Source organism: Mustela putorius, unplaced genomic scaffold (assembly GCF_011764305.1).
Source record: "Mustela putorius furo isolate JIRA1106 unplaced genomic scaffold, ASM1176430v1.1 tig00003974_pilon_pilon_pilon, whole genome shotgun sequence".
Classification (NCBI taxonomy): domain Eukaryota; kingdom Metazoa; phylum Chordata; class Mammalia; order Carnivora; family Mustelidae; genus Mustela; species Mustela putorius.
The window spans coordinates 7496966-7507310 of NW_025422117.1; the positions used below are offsets into that span (position 1 = coordinate 7496966).

General features: G+C 38.0%; 1 pseudogene; it reads left to right on the forward strand.

Moving 5' to 3' along the window:
- Positions 1-2954: 2954 nt before the first annotated feature.
- Positions 2955-4146, forward strand: LOC101678458 (annotated as a pseudogene).
- The last annotated feature ends 6199 nt before the right edge of the window (positions 4147-10345 follow it).

The following is a 10345-nucleotide window of genomic DNA, read 5'->3' on the forward strand; positions in this document are numbered from 1 at the left end:
GGGTACAGCCGCTGTGTGGTACCTCCGCTGCTTAGGACCATGTACCTTATATCTGAGAGGGAGAGAAAAAAAGAAGGAAAGACGGAGTAGGGTGTTGGGGAGGGGGTGGGTGTAAGACATCTTTAGACCTTATACAAGAATATTTTATTTTTTTAATTCAGTTCAGGGCAGACTTACAGGCTACCGACCAATTTTTATTTGTGTAATTTCTCCACTTGTGTGTATGGCTTAGGAAAAAGAGGCCGTGGAAAGAGTTAAATGATGTTGTCCTCCTTCAAGAAAAGCTCAATAAGCATTGTTTATCCACTACTGGCTAAGATTAATTTTCAAATTACACAGTTTCTAACCATACTGTCTCTTCCAAATTACTGATGCAAAATAAAAAATAGGTTATTGAAGTTACTAAATATATTTTCAAAAACCACAGTTCTGAAGCAGCGTTGAAATTTTAGTATTAATTTCCTAACTTATCTTTTTTCTGTGTCTAAAATATAATTTACCTATGAGATGATACAAGGCTTTTATGCTTAAAAGATTGATAGTGAAGGACATTTTGCTTTACCCACAGTCCACTTAAAACAGTTTCAGCCTGGTCCTTTCGACAAGGCACAAAACTGTTTAGGATTAAGAGTACAGTTTCTGTAACTGAACTGCTTGTATTTTAAGTCTGATTCAATACTGATTTTATCAATATAATTATGTGATGCTGTCCACGTAGTTTAATGCCAAAGTCTCAGGTTTTAACAAATAGCAGGTACATATCATACAGAGTTCTGTAAGTATTAAACGAGGTAATATCTTTAACATTCCTAGCATTGTGTTCCAAGTCCCACAAAATAGCCATTGCAGTCATTTAGAGATAGAGCCACGTGAGCCTACCACCCAAAGTAAAAATGCATATGCTACACTTCATCCTGTCTTTCTTACGCAATTAAGATCCACTCTGAGCAGATGTTTGCAAGACAGAAGGGGCAAAAATAAATCTACAGGGGCTTCACACACTGGAGTAGGAGTTAGCAAAAGAAAATCCTTTTGCCCTGGTTAGCTATTAATGATCTTTATTTTCTCAGTTAACCCCTCCTTTAGCTTTTACAATGTCCTGCCACAGGCTCATCCAAGAAATTTGCATCAGTTAGTAGATAGGGAGTGGGGGCGTGGCTTTCAGTGCCAGGGTAAGAGAATCAGAGGTTTGTCAAAGAGTACACATTTCTCACTGTCAAAGAGTACACATTTCCTAGACCTGGTCCTGACCGGTAAAGAAGATGAAACCTGTTCACTCCTGTTCACTCTAAGTGAGGACTAGTTCAGATTTTTCTCATTACTTTCCCCCATGTTCAGCTATTATTACCTGCCTACCCCGATGTTCAGCCATTGTCAGTGAGCCTCAGAAGTGTTCCAGTCTTAGATACAGACTAAGATCCCCACAAGAATCAGCAAACCTCACCACGCCCCAATCAGCTCAGAGTACACACCCCATCCTGTGAACCTCCTCTAGTGTACTGGGTGGGTGGATGGGGGGGGGGTCTTTCTTTACTGAAGAACATAAGACGCGGCTCCTTTTCTCCACACAAAATGTTACTGTAGCATTGGGTCTCAGATTGCAGCCATTCAAGACAAACTTAAGACTTTGATTTTGTCAAAGTCCTAGGATTTCATACCATCTATCCAAAGCCTTTGAAAAGCTGAGACACTGAATTAAGTAATGTTTGATAAACTACAAGATCTGCTCCTGGTTATTTTCAGCAAGACTAAGTTTAGCAGCTGGTAGACTTTATCATTAAAAAAAAAAAAAAAAGTGTTAACAGTTATCTTGTTTCATAATTAACCAGATTATTACAATGCAAAGATGGGTGTTGTGATTGAAGTAGGTATGGGGTAATAGGGAGCACTGAGGAGGGCAACAAATTTGAATTACTGTAGTAGGCTCTAAAGGGGAAAAGGGGAAAAAAAGAAAGTCTTTCTTTTAAATTAGGGTTGAGAGATTAATCTTGGAGTAACTGTGATCAGCAAGAGAGCAGCTTTCAACCAGAACTTGAAAATCATTCATCTTGGCAAGGGAAAAGGTCAATGGCTTTAAATTTAGACAGATTTGGGTTCAAATTTGGTCTTTTTCCATTTACTATAAATAAAATTGAGGTCATTTCTCATCTCTTCTAAAATTTTGTTTATCTAAAGTATTGGACTAATATGTATTTCATTTCAAGGATTCAATTTGTCTTTACTAAAAGGCAGTGGAGGTCATGAGGCAGAGAGGCTTCCCTCAGAGTTCTCACAAATTAGCTGGAAGATTGTACGGCCAGATAGAGAGATGACATAGGGTAATGGCGAACCACTTGACACTGGAGTCAATCTTTCCAGGTTTCTTTCCTGGTTGCATTCCCTATGAAACTGGTTTTTGATAATTTACTTAATCTCTTATCCATAAAATGTGGTTAATCAGTGCTTCTCCTATGTATGGCTATGGATTGAGTGAGTTAATCTATATGAACATTTAGAAAGAACTATGGAGTGACTTAAACATTCACTTTTAGGATATGTACCTGCCTCTCTTTTGCACTTCTTCTCAGGAACAAAGAAATTCTGCATTTAGCTACCCCTGCCTCCTCTTGGCCAGATCACTCACTTTTCTGTATATTATGTCTTACTATTTATCTTTTCCACTGGTATCGCTTCTCAGACTTTTGGCTAAGATCAAGTATATTTTTCCCACTGGTGCTGAAACAGGCTGGAATCTTTCTAATTGTAAAAAAAAAAAAAAAAAAAAAATTAAAAAAAAATCCTTTTTCCAAGGTCAATTTACTACCCAACTACCACCCTGTATTCTTACCTTCAGGGCCCAATTTAAGAAATTTCTTCATCATCACAATGGGAAATGAAGGCAGAGCTGTGGGCACTTTTTATGCCCACCATATCTCAGATTCATTCTTATGGAACTGAGAACTTAATCTTCCAAAATGTCAAAAACACCATCTTATGCCCCACTTCCCATCCTAGCTCCTGCAACACAAATGTCCAGCACACCTGGATTTGTGGGATACAGTCCATACAGTCCTCACCCCTACAACAACTGCAGGCTGAGAGGGATCTCAGCCACCGATAGCCAGCTCAACATCCTCTGGTATTACCATTTCAAAACACCCAAGTCCACCAGATACTCAGCTGATGCCTCACATGAGATACAGCAGAAAGTTCTCGGACCAAGTAAAAGGTTCCAACCCTGACCCAAAGGTGTGGGAGTTGGGCCAGATTATTGGTGGCATGTAGCAAGATCTCACCAATGAAAAAAAATGAGACTATGTGAATGAATACAAAGCAGAACATAAATCTATGAAGGTCTATTTTAAGTTCCCTGCATACTTTCCTTACATAAATGCAAAAAGTCATATAGAAGCTGCTCTGGAGGAAGAAAGTCGACAGAGACAGCCTCGCATGGAGAAAGGAGAACCATATGTGAGCATTCTGCAGAAGATCCAAATGATGATGATGATGGCTTTCAGCAAATCATACAGTCACTGTCCATTTCCGGAGACACCAACACCTCATCAGTGAAATCCCCAGGAAGAGTGTGGTGTCAGACTTTTGGTCGGCTGCCACAACACCTAAAAGGCAAGTCCAGTCCTTAATAGCTCAACAGCAAAAACTAGAAGCTGAACTTTTTCAAGCAGAGGAGCAATACCAGGAAAAGAAGACGAAATTCCTGGAAAGAATAGATTCTTCTAACAATGAACATAGAAGTGGGTGCAGTTTGAAAGTAGATGTGGGTTGGAAAAAAATTGCCCCTGAAATTGCACAGACAGAGGAACAGGCTCGAAAAACACAGGAGGAAAGGGAAGACGAGAGAGATGGCCCAGCAAGTAGAAGGCCGTCAGAGCAGCATGGTTCCTGAGGGAGAGCAAACTGCTAGTAAGATTGCGGAACAGAAAGAGCACAAGCGTATCCCAGTGGAGACAGAGGAGGTAGAAGAAGTGACAGAGAGCCAATAGAACACTGAGGAAGGCACACCTTCTCCCGAAGACAATGAGAGTGGGCAGGAGGGGGTGGACCAGATGGCTGAGGAGGAGCCCAGTGGTAGTAAGGCTGTCTAAGAGAGCAACAATGGAGGAGCCACCAATGGACCCCACACGGGAAGACGAGAAGAAAGAATAAATGTTGCCTTGTTTTATGTGTTCTAAATACTTTTTTAAATGAAAATTTTAAAAAAGAAGGAAAGAAAGAGATTGCTTCAGCATGCTTTCATTCTCTGCTCCATTTCAATCTGTCTACTCTCCCCTCTGCTTAAAGAGCTCTTCCTTTTTGCATCACCATTCTTCGTATCTCTAAGTCTGGGGAATGTTTTTCAACTTTCCCCTTACCTATTATTTCAGAAACACTTTGTACTATCTCTGAGTTAACATTAAACCACTGTCTCTAAATAAACTAATATTCATAATAACAACAGTAATAAAAACAACAGCGTATTGCTTTGGTTTATTCTATACCATGCTCTCCTGGCATTCCTCTTATGCTCTAATTTTCCCTTCTTAACCACATGGATGGTCCTTTTTTTTTTTTCCTATCCAATCCCTCACTGTTGAATTTCTTTGCAGTTTGTCATAGGTCATATGATATTTCTCACTCAGCGTCCTTCAGTTAAGTGTTCACCCCATGCCCATAGCTTCCGTCTTGAGAAATATGTACATATGTGTCTGCAGTCCAGATAACTGCCTATTTGTATGTTTCCATGTTCAATAGTGAACTTCCAGTGTCTTCCTCTAATGCCTCCTATCTGAATGAACGATAATAGCATCCATCCAATTGGACAAGTTGGAAACCTGAGAATCCTTTAAGACACTCTCCCATCTCTCTTGTCCCCTGTATCAGCGAGGTCTGATGCTCTATTGATTTTGCCTCCTTAAATAGCTCTCAGACTCTGCATCTCTCAACAATTTTTCTGCCAAAATCCTAATCCAAGGGATCACCTATTGTTCCCTGAATTAATGCAACACCCTTCCAAATGGTCCCACTTTCTTTCTGTTCTGCAAATCTTTTTTTCTATAGTACAGGAAAAACAATTGTTTGATAATGCAAATCTGACTGCATCTTTCTTGTTTATAATTTTTCAGTGGCTTCCCCACTTTTAACCTGTGCAAGGCCCACCATTATCTGGTTTGCACTTCACTCTTTAGCTTTATCTGTAACATTTTTCTGTTCTTTCACTCTGTCTTTCATTTCCTCTAGTGAGCAACAGTACATCCTGCCTTAGGCCATCACACAAACTGTTCGTTCTGCTCCACCCATTTTGACTTCTCTTTCTCTATCTCTCTCTTTTTTTTTTTTTTTTGGTCAGCTAAACTTCATTCTTTAGATTTCAATGAGAAGATCAAAGTTATATTTTTAAGCAAACGCTGAGGACATTTATCTAGACTAAGATTGTTCATTTACAGCACACTGCATTTGTCCTTCGTCGTAACACTTATCATCTTATTTTTAATAAGTGGTTCTTCCACGAGACTGCAGTTTTTGATGACAGCAAAATGATGTCTGCTTTACTCACAATTAAGTCCTTGAATTTTTAAAGGGCTATAAATCCCAAATTTCAGCAACATTTATTAAAGTCGATTTTTTTTTTTTCCTCTCCCAGGTTCTCCTATAAAAATTAGTCTTGGCCATGTGGGTTTGAGACAAACATATAACTTCTCTAAAATTTGTATTCTAATTTATATTCCTTCATCTGAGTCAGATCACTTTTCATACCATGTCATACCCACTCATACATTCTTAAGACAAGGAGTTTGAATTACTCTGTCATGTTGGAGGATGTTCCCTAAGAGGTACCTGCAGTTAAAAAAAAAATAGATTAGTATAGTCCAGGAGTTTCTTGGCTATACCAAGATATGAAAGGAAAGATCTGATTCTTTTTATATTTAAATAAATTTTCCTGGTGTTAACATTAAAGTTATTTAGACAATCTTCTTTCAGGCTCTCCCATAGTGAAATCCCATTAGACTTTAATGTGTTTTATTTGGAATACAAAGGTACAAATCTCAGCTTAAATAGTTTAGGGATACATACATGTCAGAAGAACAAGGGACATCCCAGCAGTTTCCAGAATCTTAGAAGTTCAGTTTCAGGTCACTAATACCATCCTATCTCTTGGTGTAGGCAATGAAATGAGGTAGTGAATAATGGCAAATTTTTGTGGACAGGTAAAAACAAGATTTGGGGCCCACTTGCTAAGAGAATGACCCTGGAGTTACTTTCATTCTTTAACAATTTATACCAAATCAAAATAAAGTAAGCCCCAATGAGCAGGAAAGAAAAGAAAGAAACAGATTGGTGCAGAAAATGTGAAATGAATTAATAGGAAAGAAGGAGGTTTTATGGGCCACAGAAATGATAGGTCCATAGAAATGATAGGTAGCCCACAAAACCACCAATTTATTATATTTTCATTACTCTCCCAGAATGCTGTGTCCAATTTTTATTTGGCAAGTTTATAAAATGTTTTTTTGCTATCAATTTTGAATATGTATTGTCTTTGATTCAGTCAATATTTACTATATTTCTTTTATATCTATCTTGAGTATAATGGTATATATATATATATATATATATATATATATATATATAAATGTATACCTATATTACTATAACAGTATATACTGTATGTTTATAGTCCTGTAATGTACAAGACTATGTATAAGAAGGGTGCCTGGGTGGCTCAGTCTGTTAAGCAGCTGCCTTCAGCTCAGTCATGATCCCAGGGTTCTGGGATCGAGCCCCATGTCAGGCTCCCTGCTCAGCATGGTGCCTTCTTCTCTCCCTCCCTCTGCCTGCCCCTCCTCCCTGCTTGTGCTCTCTCTTTCTCTCTTTGTCAAATAAATAAATAAAATCTTAAAAAAGAGAACATGTATAAGAATACATACTCTTGAATATTGAGAAAATACTCATCAACTCAGTGGATTCAACAGCTCTTCAAAGGATGCTGAAGTTACTGAAGGAGATTAAAGGGCATCAGGGTTACAAAGATGGACTTCTTTCCTGGCTTGAACTGGGTCTGTGTGGACACTCTTCTTGGACAGCTCTTTTTTTTTTTTTTTAAGATTTTATTTATTTATTTGACAGAGATCACAAGTAGGCAGAGAGGGAGGCAGAGAGGGAGAGAGGAGGAAGTAGGCTCACTGCCAAGCAGAGAGTCCGAGAGTCCGATGCGGGGCTCAATCTCAGGACCCTGAGATCATGACCTGAGCTGAAGGCAGAGGCTTTAAACCACTGAACCACCCAGGCGCCCCCTTGGACAGCTTTTGTAGTAACCTTAGGAACCTTCCTTGATAAGACTTCCATGCCCTGTGAATATATAAAGAACAATGAGGGAGAGATTTTCAAACAGCTCCTAAAGCCAATAGCCTGGTTTTGTCTAGGTTTCATAAAAAACAGAATAGTATAACTAAATGCACTTGGCTCTTGGACAAGTGGACATTAAGTGTCCAACCCCTCTTGCAGTTGCAAACTTCTGCATAGATTTTGACTCCCCAAAAATTTAACTGTTGGTAGTCTACTGTTGACTACAAGCTTTCCTGATAACACACACAATTCACTAACACTTATTTTGTGTGTTATATGTATTATATACTGGATTCTTATAGTAAAATAAGGTAAAGAAAAGGAAATGTTATTCAGAAAATCATATGGAAGAGAAAATACATTTATAGTATGGTACTATAATGAAAAAAATCCACATACACAAGGGCACTTGCACAGTTCAAATCCCCATTGTTCAAAGGTCAACTCTACCCTATTCAGATGATTTTGCTTTCCAATTTTGCAACAGCTTTTGGTTCACTGCAATATATAATTTTATACATATATTTTATATGTATATAAAATTTATACATAATTTTATACACACACATATATATACACATATATATACACATATATACATATATATATATGTGTGTATATATATATATATAATCATCCCCTGAAGTTTTCTACTCTAAAGGTGGACACATTGTTTAAGTAAATAATTGTGAAGAAAAGTCTTCTGTATGGAAGTCCAGAAGCTAGAATCTCTACACTGACACTAATAGATTAATCTTTGGGGAGGAAAGCTTGTATCCATTCTGGAGAAACTACTGCTATTATAAAAATAAAATGCTAGTCCCATTTATCAGTAGGAAGATGGTTTAGTTTAAATGTGCTATCAGGGGGCACCTGGGTGGCTCAGTGGGTTAAGCCACTGCCTTCGGCTCAGGTCATGATCTCAGGGTCCTGGGATCGAGTCCCGCATCGGGCTCTCTGCTCAGCAGGGAGCCTGCTTTCTCCCCTCTCTCTCTCTGCCTACTTGTGATCTCTCTCTGTCAAATAAATAAATAAAATCTTTAAAAAAAAAATGTGCTATCAGGGTCTTGACATCTTGAGCCACAGCTCCTCCTGTTTTTCCTGACAATCAGTGAGTTGCTGGGGATAGTTTCTCATTTTAGACTGTCTGCTCCCCTACCCCCAGCCTCCCAGCTGATAATATGTATATTTGATAATTTCATGCCTTACATTTACCCCTGAATATGAAAATATTTGGGGCTCAAAAATGTGTCAGTATTCCACAAGCCTTTTCCCTTGTGAGGAATTGAAGACTAATTATTGATTGTTACTGGCCTGAATGAAGGCATGTTTGTGGGTTCTCCTTTTTTTGAAGCAAAGCCAGAGTTAATTCGTGTTAGTGATAGAGGACTGTTGTACAAGAACCTGGGAACATTAGGCCTCCTTCTAATGCAATGAAAAAGCTGCTATGTCAGTGTTGCTTTATCTACACAATTGTCTTAGTATGCCTCATGCATTTTGTTCCTTGTATTTTGTTGTAATTTTGAAGCTATATCCTATATCTTACTGCCTATGCTCAACCCATTTTGGATTGCAAGCTGATTGTTGATTCACCAAATAAAAATAAAATTTGCCCCTAGATTCATAGAAAGTTTTATAGTCATCAGAGCACCTTCTCTTTACTATCATATTATAGGACACCTAATTTAGCCTCCTGACACAAGCCAACTGAATTCCTGGGACCCATGATTTCCTTCCTGGTTATTTTAATGGCATTAACTTCTGAAATCCTTATGTATTCATCAAATTTTAAACTCCCATCAGCATACCTTACTGTCTATCTATCATGTATCAGAACTGGCAAAGTTTTCCAATTTAGAGATGAAATGCATTTACGATGGTGTGCCAATATTCTCATGTGATCTCTGTGCCCTTGGCCGGACCATAACCTCTCCAATAGTTTCATATAGAAATCTCCACTTGACAAGAGTTATTACAGATTGGTCCTTCTAAAAATGTACCCAGATTAAGCCATTGATGGAGTAATATTAGTTTTGAAGTTTGTTGTCACTCCTACCACCACCATCAACCAAGTTCTAGGTTTATGGTACTGTCCTTCAATAAACAGTGAGTCTTTGACCATCTACACTTCATTTTCCCATAGCAAAGCCCTCAGCAGACGTTCTACAGATGTCTTCTCTCTCACACACTTAATTACAATGATTGTAATATTGGCAGTTATTGTTGCATCAAGGTTAATAGTTATAATACTTCCAAAGTCCAACTTCTTTTCCTATTGAGAAAGATGTGCTCCTCCCAGTTAGATTAACCATTATTTTTCCTAAATGCCTCCAAGATACAAATTGGTATTTTCCAGTCTTTCTATGGTTTCTGGTTGGCATATATTAACAAGAGATCTCAAAATTCTCCATTAACAAAAGATAGCTTTGTTCTTGAAAGTGTTCATATAGCTAGCTAAAGTTTCTGATAGAACTCTTCATGTCCTCTGCCTATCTTCAACGCACAGAAATTTGCACTGACAACTTCTTTTAAATGATATGGAATAAAACCAATTTTTAATTTTTAATACCAGAGAATAAAAAACATTGGCTAGGAATCCACATTTGTGGGTATTTCCCTTATGACAATAAGTGCTAACAGACTTGGTAGATTTTTAGGCTCACTAAACTTTTTCATAAGTCTTGATGCATTATTAGCTGTTTATTTTGCAAGACCACACCAATACAAAATTTAAAAAGAAAATATATTTACTCCCTTTCCTTTGAGTTGCAATTAACTTTCCTATATCTACCACTCATTTGAAGTTTACTTGTATTAGTTCTGTTTTGGTGAAGAAAAAGAAGGAAGGAAGGAATCCTAAATCTTCACTGGCTTACATTACACATTACATTGAGCCTTACAAATACACATCATTATATCTAACTGACATTACATTGTCTCACACCTGTAACTTGGTTCTTGTCACTCTGTCTCATTTCTAGCTCTGCGCTGAAGGAACAGCTTCCTTTTGGAACATGTCATT